The sequence below is a fragment of the Rhineura floridana genome, chromosome 5, assembly GCF_030035675.1.
Source record: "Rhineura floridana isolate rRhiFlo1 chromosome 5, rRhiFlo1.hap2, whole genome shotgun sequence".
Lineage (NCBI taxonomy): Eukaryota > Metazoa > Chordata > Lepidosauria > Squamata > Rhineuridae > Rhineura > Rhineura floridana.
The window spans coordinates 103,741,370-103,757,065 of NC_084484.1; the positions used below are offsets into that span (position 1 = coordinate 103,741,370).

The following is a 15,696-nucleotide window of genomic DNA, read 5'->3' on the forward strand; positions in this document are numbered from 1 at the left end:
ACACATACAAACATAAAACATGTATATATGTGCATACACATATAAGAAAGTGAGAATAAAGGAACTTAAAAGATAAAAATAAAATATAAAAAACTTAAAACAGTGTCAGGCTGACCCATCAGTCCCAACCAAAGGCTCTCTGGAACAAAATAGTTTTTACAAATTTCCGAAAGACCATCAGGAAGGGAGCAAAGCAGGCTTCTTGGGGCAGGGAATTCCAAAGTCTGGGAGCCACAATTGAAAAGGCTCCCTCCCGTGGGTTATATACACAAATAATAAAAAAAATGATTAATGGAAGGACTTGGAGTGTTTGGCCTGGTTGAGGTGCTGCAGGTCTGACAGCCTGGTAGTGGCGTCCTGTTGCTCAGGGATAGCAGCATATCTAGGACAGCTCTGTGTCCTCTTCTGTGCAATCAGCTCTTAGACAGTTAATTGCTTAATATAAGCATATTTTAACATTTATTAATTTCAGTCTCTTATGGAAAAAAATCAGACATAAGGAAATAGAATGCCCACCAAGTTAACACACCAGTGATTCTAAAGTACATGTAGCTGATGTGGTACCCCCAGATATTGTTGGACTCCAGCTCTCATCAGTCCCAGTCAACATAACCAATGACCAGGGATAATGGAAGTTGTAATTTAACAATGTCTGGTGTGCACCACATTGGTTACCCTGTTCTAAAGTTTGTATTACATGGGCATTTCCACTGTACAAATGAGTGTCTGTTCATTGTTCTCTTCAGCTTATCCTATCCTATTATTGAAAAAATGTTTATCTTTTGCACCATTAGTATTTTAATGCAAGAATGATATTAGTTCAGAAATGTATTACCTGCAGAGATTCATTAAAATCTAAGAATTAAAATTTGGCACATGTATGTGTTTAATTTGCCAAGGAATAGCCCCCATGTATTGTCCTGTGTCTTAAATGCTGCCATTACATAATTTAGCAGGCCTGTAGCCACAAGTTTTATAATATGTAGCCATAAATGTACATTGAGAGCATCATAAGTCAGTATAAAACAGCAGTACAATACAGATATTTGAACGCTGAAAGTTTATTCAGTTTGAAAAATGGAAATGGACTGCCTTCAAGTCGATTTGCATAGTGGTTAGAGTGTTGGACTATGACCTGGGAGACCAGGGTTTGAATCCGCACACAGCCATGAAGCTCACTGGGTGACCTTGAGCCAGTCACTGCCTCTCAGCCTCAGAGGCTCTAATACTGCTTACCATGAAAACCCTATTCATAGGGGCACCATAAGTCAGAATCGACTTGAAGGCAGTCCATCCATCCATGAATAGGGTTTTCATGGTAAGCTGTATTCAGAGGGGGGTTACCATTGCCTTCCTCTGAGGCTGAGAGGCAGTGACTGGCCCAAAGTCACCCAGTGAGCTTCATGGCTGTGTGGGGATTCGAACCCTGGTCTCCCAGGTCGTAGTCCAGCAACCACTGCACCACACTGGCTCTCTTATTCAGTTTACCAAGTATAAATATATTAATGCTTATTTTAATGTTAAAAATAAGTTCCTTGCCTACTGAGTTGTTCTTGAGCTGTGAAGATCTATGCTTACCCTTGCAGTATAATAATACAGCTATGGCAATTGGAGCAAAATTGCTTTAACTGACAAGGGAAGTATAAAAATGCTGACCAGCAATACTATATGCAAGAAGGATCTTGGAATTGTTGTTGATCACAAGCTGAATATAAGCCAGCAGTGTGATGCAGCTGCAAAAAAAGGCAAATGCCATTTTAGGCTGCATTAAAAGTATAGTTTCTAAATTATGTGAAGTACTAGTTCCCCTCTATTTTGCACAGGTTAGGCCTCATCTTGACTATTGTGTCCAGTTCAGGACACCGTAATTTAGGAAGGACGCAGACAAATTGGGGTAGGTTCAGAGGAGGGCAACGAGGATGATTAAGGGCCTGGAAACAAAGCCCTATGAGGACTGAAAGAACTGAGTATGATTAGCCTTAAGAAGAGAAGACTGAAGGGAGAGATGACTCTTCAAGTACTTGAAAGGCTCTTGCACAGAGAAGGATCAGGGTCTCTTCTCAATCTTCCGAGAGTACAGGACATGGACTAATGGGCTCAAGTTGCAGGAAACCAGATTTTGACTGAACATCTGGAAAAACGTCCTGTTAGAGTGGTACAACAATGGAACCAATTACCTAGGGAGATGGTGGGCTCTCCAACACTGGGGGCATTCAAGAGGCAGCTGGACAGCCACCTGTCTGGTATGCTTTAAGTTGGATTCCTGCATTGAGCAGGGGGTGGGACTTGATGGCCTTATTGACCCCTTCCAACTCTACTTTCCTATGATTCTATGTCCCCTTCTCATGCAATGGACAGAAATAGCCCAGTCCCTAAATAGTCATTGGCTAAAAGGTAGAAGCAAGTCTTACTGAACAAATTGTCAGACTCCTGCCTACATTTTTTAATATGCATTTGTAACTAGGGGCTGTGCCCCTGCTCACTTCACTCACCAACCCCACCAAACTACCCACCCCTTTGCCAACCACCCCTCTCTGCAAACCTCACCAAATCTCTCCATCTCCACTTCTCTTGGAGCTCGCCCCCTGTCTCCTTAGACTGGGCAGTGGCCAGGCAGGATGAAGAGTCTGCTCATGTAAGGTGAAGAGCAAGTGTCCCTGCAGCCAATCAGTACAGGGAGTAGGCCGGAAAGGCAGGTAAGCTTCCCTAAAGACGTAACAGTCTAGTGACGGAAGGAACGGAAGGAAGTCAGTTGGAGCATCACAGATAAAAAGGTAAGGACCCTAGCTCTATCTTCCTTCTGGAGCACAAACAAAAGAACAAAACAGGAGTTGCTCTTGCCCCACTTCCAACACTCTCCCTTATCCTGCATGCTGCTGACTTACATACGCTGTTCGTGATAATGCAGCAGCAGCAGATCCCCAGACTGGCTGGCACTTCTGACCACTTTCCTGATCGCCATACTGCTCCTCCTGCATCCTAATCAGGTGCCTGGGATGTAGCAGCAGCAAATCGCCAGGCTGTCTGGGGAATTAGGAAGGTGTCCAGTAGCGGTGCCAGCCTGGGGATCAGGATAACAGAGGCATAGACACGGGCCCTGGGCCTGCCAGTCAGAGGATTCAGTAGAGCAGGGTGGCTGCAAGGAGGCAGCTGCAACCTGTTCTGGCTGTACCTCTTGTGGCTTGCCTGGGCCACCCATCCATTGCATCTTGTCACACTGTGATTCACAGCACCACCTATCTGTGGCCAAGCAAACTGCAGCATGAAGGCAGCCTTACACGGGGGCGGGGAGGGGAGAGTGAGCAAGCTCATGCCAGGGAGTTCTCTTTAGAATAAACATTCAGGAAAAATCTTCTCAATATTCTTGAGCGGTCTGACCAGTAGAGCCACCCTTTGGCTGGGTTTTGGTCAGTTAGTGTTTGTGTACAAGCCTTGGGCAAGAATAGGATGTTTCTAGTCAATTAAGGATTGGACAACAATGGGGAAAGTTGTGCCCAGTGTGCTTGTGGATCCGCTATTTCTTATGCTGAAGGGTAGTGTGGTACTTTTTTGTGGCAAACACACTTGGTGCGTGTACAAACTGGTGTTTCGTACAGTAAAAATGTATAATCTGGACAACATAGAACAGCCAAATGTGGAGAGACTTGACATTTGCTGCATCTATATATTTTTAATCTAGAACCACAAGGCACATCTTTTGTCTTTCTGCCTCTCACATTTAAAGTGCTATTCTCTGCAATCTGGTGGTGGTTCATTTTACTTCTAGCTTATTCTTTTTAGTGTATCTTGCTAGGCTTCTGGGTTAACAAACTGGCAACTGGTTGTTATCTTTTTCCTGTCTTGCTATGAGACAGGAAAAAAGGAGGGCAGCCCATCTCTGATGCTTGAGGATTTGGTTGCAACCTAGTTGTAGAAATTTTACAGGGATACTACACTCCTGACACAAGAGTATAGATGTGGACCATAAACAAAATGTATAGATGTTGGCCATATATAATTAGTACTGTCTGGTCATGGACTGAAATAAACTTTCATATATAATTAGTAATAGCTAACTTAATACTTGACTACCATTAAGATAAGAGCAAGAGATGTAAAAAGATATGTGCTCTGTCTGCCTTCTTCTCTTGTTAGCCTTAACCATGGTTTCTGCTTTGGTACTAACCATAAATAAAGCTGTATTTGAATAATAATACTGTGATTGGCTTTTAACCAGGGTTTGAAGCTGTTTTGCAAATACTGGCTAAAGCAAATGCTGATTAACATTAAATATGATTAGTGCCAGCACAGTTCTGTAATACTATACAATGGTTAATGCTAGAAAGGGAATAAAGGGATAATTTGTGTGTGTGGAGCAGAGAACATGGATACCCACAGTTAAGAGATTGTTAGCATGACATCTGCCCTGGGACAGTATACATGATGAACCTAATATGTCAGATTATAAGTCATGGAGAAAATATGATGGACCTTAATTTTGGACCGTAAGCCATTCTACAGAAAGTTGTCAAAGGGCCTAAAAAGAAGACTTTGGCATGGCAGACATGCCATGAATGGGCTGCCCCTATGCTGCTGTCTTCTGGGCAGACTTTCAGTTTGCACTGGGCAGTGTTTAGACTCAGAGCTTTATTCTGCAACATTCTTAATGTTTACTCTTAAATATAGAATGCAAAGTTTAGTCTTGAAAAGATTTAACAAAGCTTGCATCCTGTTTTGGTGAGTTGCATAATTTCACTTGATATGCAACTGTTTACCTGGAGAAGAGGGCAGAGTAGGCTAACTCTGCCCCTCTTCTTAAAAAAACACACAACAATCTTAATTTTGCCTTTATTAGAAAATGACTGCATATCTCTTAGAGGCTAAAAAGGTCAATAGGATGCAGTGCCAGAGGATAATCATGTTCCACTTATATTTTTTTAAAGTATTAAGTGGCTTATAAATGCTTTTAAATGAGTAAAATACTTTCACACTGGTGTGAAAGATTAGTTGCATTGTCCTGTGGCTTTACAAGTGGCTTATAAATGCTTTTAAATGAGTAAAATACTTTCACATTGGTGTGAAAGATTAGTTGCATTGAGAGATAAATGTGCCAAGATTACCTGATGACCTAGTCTGGGCAGAAATTTCATAGGATTTATTTAGCTCTTTCAAACCTTCTAGCAATTTTTGGCTATTGTATTTTCAAGCATTTTTTTGTAACCAGGAGGGCTAAAGACTTTAGTGACTCTCAAGCAACTGACAAAAATGTTGCATTGAAGTACTTCAGTGCCATATACCTCCCAAGAGTAGTTCAACATTAACATGTTATCTTGTATCTGCATCTTGCTATTCTTAATCTAGAAGTAACTTCAATTTCTTTAGCTATTAATTTTCAATCAAATACTTTTCAAGTCAAGCTTCTAGGTTTTTGTGCTTTTAGATCACTATCAGAATTAAAGATTCTCTGGGTCAGTTTTTTAGTTGTATTCTTAAAACTCAGATTTGTTCAGAGAAACATAACCATGATCCATTTTAACGACACAAAACTTCTCTTGAAATTGTCTTTTCAGGATTTATTTTTAAAAAAAGGTTTTTAGTGAGATTGTGCTGTTTTAAGGGTACACGGTTAGGAAACAATTAAACTTTATAGGAAGGGCCTGATTACTAATGTAGTTGACCTGAAACACATCTTTAATTTAATCTTGGATAATATTGTTTGTTCTTTTACAAAAATAAAGGTAGCCATGATGGACCATAAGGGGAAAAAAATCCATATTAGGCCAACTGAATTGCACAAAATAGTGTGCTAATTCTCCAGCTCTTTAGAAGTCTTCATCAGGCTGTATGTGTCCTTTTTTGTTTTCAGGTCTTCTCTAAGCTTTTTGTGAAGCCACATTGGCTTCTTCTGTTGTTTCCTCCCTTTTTCCCTTGTTGGAATTGCTTGCCATTGTGCTTTTAGAATTTCCTTTTTTAGAAACTCCCACCCATCTTGGACTCCTTTTTTCATTAGGGTGGCTTGCTATGGAACTGTACTTACAATTGTTCTGAGTCTATTAAAATCAGCTTTCCTGAAGTCCAGGGTGCGTGTATGGCTACTCTCAGCTTTTGCTTCTGTTAAAATCAAGAATTCAAGTATGGTGTGGGCACATTCCCCCAGAGTTCCCATAACTGCCACTTCATCCACCAAATCATCTCTATTGGTTAGAATCAAGTCCAGGGTAGCTGATCCTCTGGTTGCTTCCTCCACTTTCTGTAGGAGGAAGTTATCTCCAGCACAAGTCAGAAACTTCTTGGAGGGGCCGTGTTTGGCAGAATTTGTCTCCCAACAGATATCGGCATAGTTGAAATCCCCCATTACTACTACATCATGCCTGCTCGAAACATTGGCAATTTGGTTTTCAAAAGTTACATTCTCATGTTCTCCTTGATTGGGTGGTCGGTAGTAGACTCCAAGCACCACATTCCTTTTGTTACTTGCCCCATTAATTTTAATCCAGATACTCTCAGTGGAGCCACCAAGCTCATCTTCCTGTATTTCCGTGCAGGGATATATATTTTTAGCATATAGCGTAACTCCACCTCCCTTTTTATTCCTTCTGTTCTTCTTGAACAAATTGTATTCTTCAATTGCTGTATTCCAGTCATGGGAGTCATCCCACCAAGTTTCAGTTATTCCTATCAAGTTGTAATTGCCCTCCTGTATTAAGAGTTCAAGTTCGTCCTGCTTGCGCATTAGTATACAGACATTGAAGACCATGTGATTTATGCCTTGGCTTTATTTATGTATTTTATTTACAACAGTTATATACTGCTTTATTGTAAAAAATCTCAAAGCGGTTTACAGAAAGAATTAAAACAACAAAATTATTGGCAAAAACAGTTAAAGACATGTATTTTAAAACATTCAAAATAATAAAACCAACAATGAGTTAAAAACAGATTTAAGAACACAATAGCTTTTACATGCGTGGATATGCTTGCCTAAACAAAAATGATTTTAGCAGGTGCTGGAAAGATGCATCTGCCTAATGTCAATAGGCAAGGAGTTCCAAAGCGTAGGTGCTGCCACTTTGTTGTTGTTGTTGCTATGTGCCTTCAAGTCGATTTCGACTTAAGGCAACCCTATGAATCAGTGACCTCCAAGAGCATCTGTCATGAACTACCCTGTTCCATTCTTGTAAGTTCAGGTCTGTGGCTTCCTTTATGGAATCAATCCATCTCTTTTTTCGTCTTCCTCTTTTTATACTCCCTTCTGTTTTTCCCAGCATTATTGTCTTTTCTAATGAATCATGTCTTCTCATTATGTGTCCAAAGTCAGAGGAAGGCAATGGTAAACCACCTCTGAATACCTCTTACCACAAAAACCCTATGAACAGAGTATCCAAAATGGTGCCACTTTACAGAACTGATTTCTTACAAGAGCAGAACAAGTACTGTGTGTCACCCATAACATGGAAAGCACAGCTTGAACTTGGCCTGGTAGCAAATCAGCAACCAGTGCAGATTTCAGAGCAGAGGTACAATAGGGCCCCACTCATGCGGCGGGTTACATTCCGTACCCCTGCTGAAAAACAAACACCGCTGCAAAGCGTAACTCATTGAATAGAATAGCGTGCAATGCCCGAAATCCGCCGTAAAAGCAGAACAAGCACCGTATGAGTGGGGCTTTAGTCTAATTGCATCTAATTGAGACCCCTGCATTAGGAAAGCACCGTAAATTGAAGCGCTGTAAAGCAGGGTCCTACTGTATTATGTGCTCATAGGATCTCACTCATGTCAGCAATCGTACCGCAGCATTCTGCATTAACTGACTCGCTGCAAGGATTTTTTTAGTTTTGGTTTTCGGTTATGAATCCTGACTGGTTGTGGGATGCTAAGTTGTCTGCCTTACTCATAGGAATCTTGTTGTGGTTGGTATGGTATTGCATTTAGGAAAGCATCACTGTCTTTTGTTTTTCATTTTCTGTTTGCATTTCATTTATCTTTAACCTCACTCCCTTACATCCATAGAAGTAATAGCAGTGGTTCCATGTGCTCAGCTCAACCCCCTAAAACTCATTGATGATGCACCTTGTTGGTTGCATGGCAGTTTGTTTCTTGCCCAATAGTGGTAAAAGGGAATTCACATATTTGAAAGTGTGGTTGCAATTGTTGTTGTTCCCCAGCTGCTGCCTGTGAAGGTAGACCAAACCATGTGCATTTTCTCTCTGTCAATTATTACCGCCCAGAGAGCTTCAGCTATGGGGCGGTATACAAATACAATTGATCGATCAATCGATCGATCAATCAATCAATCAATCAATCAATCAATCAATCAATCGAATTGGGTTGACTGTCAAAGTGAGTTTATAGCAGCTCACAGGGTAGACAGAAAGGGTAGAGAATCTTCTTTCTCTTACTCATTTTTCAGACCTCTTTCTGAAGTGAAGGGTCAAATCTGTAAAGAAGTTTGGAGCAGCCACGTTAAAAGATAAGGGCAGGGCATTCCAGGCAGGGGGTTGCCAACCCTGCTTGGATATGGATGTCTTTGCAGAGGATCCCTAGTCAAGCTTTACCAACAACACAATCCAAACTATATCTACTCAGAAGTAAGTCCTGTTGAGTTCTGTGGGGGCTTAGTCCCTTAGTACGTGTGTTTAGAATTGCAGCCTTCAGGGGCATCCATCTTTACTCCCGAATGCTCCCATCTAACATCTCTACAACACGAGGCTCCTTTCTTCCTACAGTGGCCTTCTGGTGACTGGCCTGGCCTGAAGGCACTTAAACCCTTCTTGCTGAAAGCAAGTAGGCTAGATTAAATGTTCCCTATCCAGGCTCCATCTTTTAGCTAATATTTCTATCTTAATTTCCAATCAGATTTTTTTAAAATTGTATGCTCCGAGCAACTGTGATTGATGCTTAATGTATCATGCTTAATGACTTTACTTGGGCCTGCCCCTATGACATCACTCGGACCTGCCCCATGACATCACTAGGGCCCACCCCTGAAATCTCAGGTTTTGGGATGCTTCTTACCTGGCAACCCTACTATGGAGGCAGAGCATAGCCATCATGGCTAGTAGCCTTCGATACCATTATCTTCCATGAATCTGTCTGATCCTCTTTTTTAAAGCCGTCCAAAGTTGGTGGCCATCGCTGCCTCCTCTGGGAGTAAGTTCCATAGCTTAACTATGCACTGTGTGAAGTACTTTCTTTTATCTATTCTGAATCTTGCTCAACGTTCATCTTCTTTGGATGTCCATGGGTTCTAGTATTATGACAGAGGAGGAAAAACTTCTCGCTATCCAGTCTCCATGCCATGCATAATTTTATGAACTTCTATCATGTCACCTCTTAACCTTTTCTCTAAACTAAAAAGCATCAAATGCTGAAACCTTTCCCCATAGGGGAATCACTCCATCCCCTTGATAATGTTGGTTGCCCTTTTTTGAATCTGTTCGAGGTAAGGCAACCAGAGCTGTCCACAATATTCCAAATGTGGTCACACCACAGATCTGTGTAATGGCATTATAAGAACCAGTCTTAAATTAGTACATTTTCCCTAATGTTTTTATCCAGAATCATATTGCATTCCCACTTAAGTGCAGAAAAGTGAGGCAATTTCTCTTCTGCTCACTTGTCATTTTAAATAGCTTCTGCGATTATCCAAGTCAATATTAAAATAAAGTATTAATATTATTGAACTGCTTAGGCTTTGATGCATGCTTCTGTCTCTTTACCTTGCATGGTATAAATTAGGAAATTGGCAACTGAGGAATCCTGTGGCCAAAGGAATACTAGTTGTCTCCAGAGTTGATGGCCCAGAGGCAAGGAGAAATGTTGAAAAGAACAATTATTGGCAGTCTTCTGGAGGAAGGCGACAAGATCTGGGTCCAGCACTCTCCTCAAAGTGACCCTTCTATACACATCATCAGGGGCTATTTTCATGAATCTTGAGTGGTTTGGTAGCCCCAGCTCTTTTCTGCATTGTTTTAACAGCATAGCCCCTTAGACTCACAGTTCTGTGGCTTCAACAGTGTCTGCTTTGTAAACCAGCCTCTATTATAATTTAATATATAGATGGAAACCAAAATACAGCAGCTTTCTTGCAATTTCAGAGTCTATTTATTGATATTAATCCACACATGACCTCCAAGAAATCCATCTGAAACACAAGTCAACTGTTGTATTTTTCTGCCATACAGAACTTCCTTTCTTGAAAGGATATTGTAGACAGTTGCTCATTTTTTTAAGGTGGACCTATTATTTTTTCCACAGTTGTAGAGCGTACTTAAATGGAAGTAAAAGTTACACTCTTAGCTATAAGCACAAAGAGAATGGCTAAAGAAAAATATATATGCTAGGACTTCCCAGCCACAGTGAGAGAACACAATTAGTGTCAGGGGCTCCATTAGTTCCCCGGCTGAGAGGAGACAGTTTAGACTGGCATTTCTGAAGTGATCCTTCACCAATCCTAGTAGCCAGGAAACTGAAATAGTAGCTTTATATTTTATAGTCTAGCCCCACTGTATTGGCATTCTGTTCTCTTGTACTTAAAATTATTTTTCTTTCCCCTTTAACAACATTTGTTCCGTATCATCTTGTGAGACAAAAAAATGTTAAATAAAAAAATTAGTATTTCTGAGAATGATGTGGCCCAGGAAACCAACTACTGAAAGTTACATTCATCTTACATCAAGAGATGTAAAAATAAAAAGTTCTCAAGATGGCTCTTTGAAAATCGTTTTAGGCTTAATCTGCATTTAATGAAATCTATTAAAATAAGAAACCTATTTTCTGATGATTAGTTATTGATAGTTTGTTAGCAGTTTAAAAAATGCATACACTTCCACTTGAATTTGCATATTCCAGTACATTAACTCTAAAGGAGTTCATCCCAAACTCCAATCTGGTTAAAGTCCGAATTAATTACTCCTCATTACTTGCTATATTTTCCAATTCCCATACACATCAGCATGTCTCAAAATATGTATTTCTGCATATAGTTTCTCAGTGTTCTTTAGCTATTTTGGCAAATTATTATATTGACTGATACTTCCTCATTAAGACTAACTTCTGTTTTTGATGTTCCAGTACACCACAGGCTATGTCTTTTCCATGTTATAGTCTGCAGAAAATAAGTGTGATGTCAGACATTATGCATTTTCTAAAAGCAGTGATTATTGAAGGTAATGATCAACAACGATTTTTTTAAAAAAAATTACAAATCCACAGAAGCTATTGGTGCAGAATCTAAAAGCTACATATTTACTTCATATATATGAACACATTTCATAGGTGACCTGTTTTGTTGTTGAAGTAAACATTCAGTTACCCAAATGCCCAAAAAGGGCAGCTGTTTAAACAGAGTTCATAGTACTAGATACAGAATGAGGTTCATATTATTAGATGAAGATCTGGACTAGACCTACCATGAAACATTAGTGACTTTCAGACTCTATTCTCCATTTACACAATGGAGGTGTTAAGTGTATTGGCTTACTGAGTTATTGTGAAAATGAATGAAAACTAGAGTATGGTAGAGCATCTGCTTTACACACAGAGGTTTCAATCCCTACTATCTCCAGGTAGGGCTGCCTGAAGCCCCGGAGAGCCGTTGCTAGTCTGCATAGACAATACTGAGCTAGATAGACAGACCAATGGTCTGACTTGGTATAAGGCAGCTTCCTATGGTCCTAAAGAATGTAAAGAGCTCTCTTTTTCCTCTACCCAGTTCAACCTTATTCTCTTGCAATTGTTTCTTCAGCACATTTCATTCAAATAGCTTTTACACTGCTTAGACATTACTAAATAAGTCATTACTGTAATTATCACAATCCTTTCCCCATTGGCTATGATCAAGATCAGTCTCTAAGGGGCCCAGTTGCTTCAGGCAAGTATCAACCATTAGATTTCATAAGAAATCTAATATTGTGTCCTTGTGTAACAGAGCCATACTCTACTTAGCCATCATAGAAGTTCTGCTTCTTTGGGACACATCTGCCTAAGACGTGTGACCGTTATGCCAAAACTGTATCTCTGCTTCTATCACCTCTCTAAGTGCAACTCAATTGGTCAAGCATATATGCTCCCCCACACCACTATCTATTTTATAACATTGTTTCAGGCCAGTCTTTCCATGAAAGAAGATGGAAAGGCAGAGTTTCTTTTATCAAAATATATTTTAGTGACTTAATTTGACTAATGTAGAGTAATGATAATACTTAGTACTGTTCTCACATTTCTTCAAGAGGATTGCCATCTCTCTCTATTCACAAACCTCACAATATCTATAGGAAAGGGCTGAAGTTCAGTAGTAGTAGATAATATGCCTTACATTCAAAAGGTTCCAAGTCTATCTCCAGGTAAAGCTGGGAAACATGCCTGCCCAAGATCCCGGAAAGCTGCTGCCAGTCATTGTAGACCAGGAGTGGGGAAGCTGTGGCCCTTCAGATGTTGTTGGACTGCAACTCTCATCATACCTGACTACTCCTCATCCTGGATGGGAGTTTGTATCCAACAACATCTGAAGGGCCACAGGTTCCCCATCCCTCTAAGCTGAATGGACCACTGCCCTGACTTGGTATGAGGCAGCTTCCTACTATGCTTTGTTGATTCTTCAGCCAGATCTTTGGACAAAATATGGTTGTCCTCTGTGTATCCAAAACCTCCATGATTGTTGCTATGTTATTGCCATGTTTTATCTAGTAAAGAATTTCCTCCCTCTCCAAAAGTCTGCTATTCATATTGCTGCAACTCCTAAGGGCAAAAGAAAGAATATAAGAAAGGTCAGACCACATAATTTTAGGAACAGCTTGTAATTTATCCAGCATTTAAAAAATATAGACAAACACAAAGTGCAAATACATCACAAAATCAACTTTTTTTCTGAATAATTTTAGGTGTGCTAAAAAAAATCCAAATTGGGTAGTTGGAAGGAATTTTCCCTGTGTGAAAGCTATCCAATTTGGCTTCTGTTGATCTTTTTAAAAAAAATCTAGCATATACCACCTAAAATTAATCAGCAGATTTGTTAATATAACAAATTGTGGAATCAGCCATTATATGTTTCTCCCTCTCAAAAGGACTTGATGCATAGCACCCAAAAAGCCCCATTTGTATGTCTCCTACTTCCTCATTTCATCCTAGGAGTCTTACAAGGATGAAGACCCATGGATTTACCATCAGCACATTCCACACTAGCAATGGGCTCCGTTTCTGCAGTAATCAGAGTTGCCATTGGGTTAATTATTATTTCTGATATTTTCCGTCTTTGCAGAGAGAATATTGAAGTAGCAACTCTCCACACCTGGTTTCCAATTGATTCTTTTTTTTTAATTTTTTTTTTTAACTTCGCTTTGAAATCTGTAAGTGAGTGATACTTTTATTGATCTACTTTCTATGAGAGCTCTTCAAACGTATATTCCCTTTCACTGACAGACAGAAAGCATAAGGTGGGAATGAGGTATTGATTGAAAGCAGCAGGGGGGAAGACACTGATTTATCTGCCTACAGTGCACTTGAAAAGTAATGTAAACAGGCAATCATTACAGAGTTCAGAATAAAGATTGATACCAGTGGAGACTCATGAATAAACAGCAATTATAATATCGATAACTATCTGCAAAAAAAATTGGAGATCGGAAAAATGAAAAGATATCAGAAGGAAAAGGAGTCAGATCATTAACGACCACCAGGGGCCATGCTTAAAAACGGAACATAAAAAGAAGTGGAAAGAAGGCCAGGCCACAAAGGAAGAGTACAGGAAGGTATCATGGAAGGGGAGGACTCCATTCCTGCTCCACACACACACACTTCCATTAAGGAAGTGGATTGGACTGTGAAATACCAAATTGTGTTTGCATTTTGACAAATTTGTAGGGCAGTACAATATGTCAGAGAGGAGGTCAGGTCTCCTGTTCCCCTGGTGCATTCACTATAGCTGACCAATTTTCCTGCTTTATAAGGTTTGATAGAAATATCTATTGGCAATAGGTACGTTCTTGAACCGCAAGATTTTTTTGCCTGTTAGTGAATATCTATCCATATAGTGTGAGAGGGGAGAGAGAGAGTGAGGGACACTACCATTGGGGAAGGTACAGTGGTGAATGGATCTGGGAATATGGTTGCATCCTTTGCTAAATTTGACACATCAATTCAACTAAAGGATATTATTATTATCATTCATTTCATTTGTTGGTCGCCTTATACCCATCATCTCTAGGCAACTTCCAAGAGATTTAAACATAGAATGTAACACAGATTTCAAAGCATACAATATAAAAACCTAAAGCCCAAAAGGAAGAAACAAACCTTGAAACAATATACATATTCCACACTTTCTTGTAGCTAGTATATGAGTGGAATATGTTTACCCAAGCAAGGTTTCACATCTGGCATTGTCTTTTTCTTTTTAAGTTGCTGCATCTAGTGGCTTCTTAATTTTCTTTTCTTTGTGGGCAGCAGAAGCATGGTAAAGCTGGGGACAACAGAACTGTTTATACCATCAAAGTGTCTGTTACAAATTGTCTTTCCTTCCCATGGTTATATTAAAGCTGTCTTTGAAAATTGTGGGAGGAATTATGTGAGTCAGCAGATCTGTCTATAAGAAGAGGTGCCTGGACCTGTATTTCAAGGGCAGACATCCTGCCTTCCTTTCTTATCTGTTAAAAGATCCTTTTGTTTGTGGAAAGCTCTAGGGTTTTCCTCTGCTCTATTACATATTGCAGAAATAGAAAAGCAATTATTTATGAGTAGCTGGTAAATCGTTATGGTTGGTAGAAATGCCCATCTACCAAACCTTTGACAGGATGGTGAAGGATAATTTGTACTTGATACTCCCATCCTGTGTGAAATTGGATGAACATATAGCTTCCATGAAAGCTACCTGCTTCTATTTCTTCCAGTCTGTAAATTTGCTGTGTTGCCAGCCAGTTTGGATGTGAGTCATCAGCTTATGCAATAAAGTATTTACAGCACTTCTGAAAGATTTGCTAGGTAGCTGCCTTCTGTGCTTACGCATCATCTTTGGAACTGCTTCTAAGAGATACAGGATCGATTGTCTTATGTAATGTTTGTTCTTTCAAGTATCCTTTCAACTAATATCGTTTCAGTTAAAAGACCCTTCATTTGCTTCTTGCCTTCAAACCTTCTCTTTGTCATCAAAGTCAATGTTCCTCTGGGAGAAGAAATTAGATTGTTAGGAATTGCCTCTGTTTAACAAAGAGCAGAGACAATTTCTAGTTTGGGTGAATATTCCTTCTTTTTTTAAAAAAAGAAGAAAACTCTTATGGGCCTAATGACAGTAATAAAATAGTGAAGTACTTTGAGGATTTTTGTGCTTTAACCATTTTTATTATTTTAATCAATTTCTATGCTACCCATTTCTGTTTCTTACACTTTATAAGTAAAAATATAATACAGAATACTCTATTTTTTTAAAAAAATACCAAGAAATATACCTGCTTTGGAAAGCCCTTGGCAGGGTTGTTGTGCTCTTTAAATCAGCCACAGCAAGTTTGGGCTCATGTGCTCACCCATCCCCTGTTGTCCTCTGATATGGTTGAGGAGGAGTTTGGAAGCTTTTGCATATGATTTCATTTAACCACAGTTTGTTGTGTTTGCATGAAATGATAACCTGTGGTTAATCTAAGCTGGAAGTGAAAGCTTCTGAACTCCTCCTTGTAGGTGTGCCTAAGAAGAACACTGGAGAGGGGAATGTGTGAGCCCATGGCTTAC

General features: G+C 39.7%; 1 protein-coding gene across 9 annotated transcripts in view; it reads left to right on the forward strand.

Moving 5' to 3' along the window:
- TIAM1 (TIAM Rac1 associated GEF 1) overlaps window positions 1-15,696 on the forward strand; it is a 229,617-nt gene that overhangs the window by 12,534 nt on the left and 201,387 nt on the right. The window lies entirely within an intron of this gene.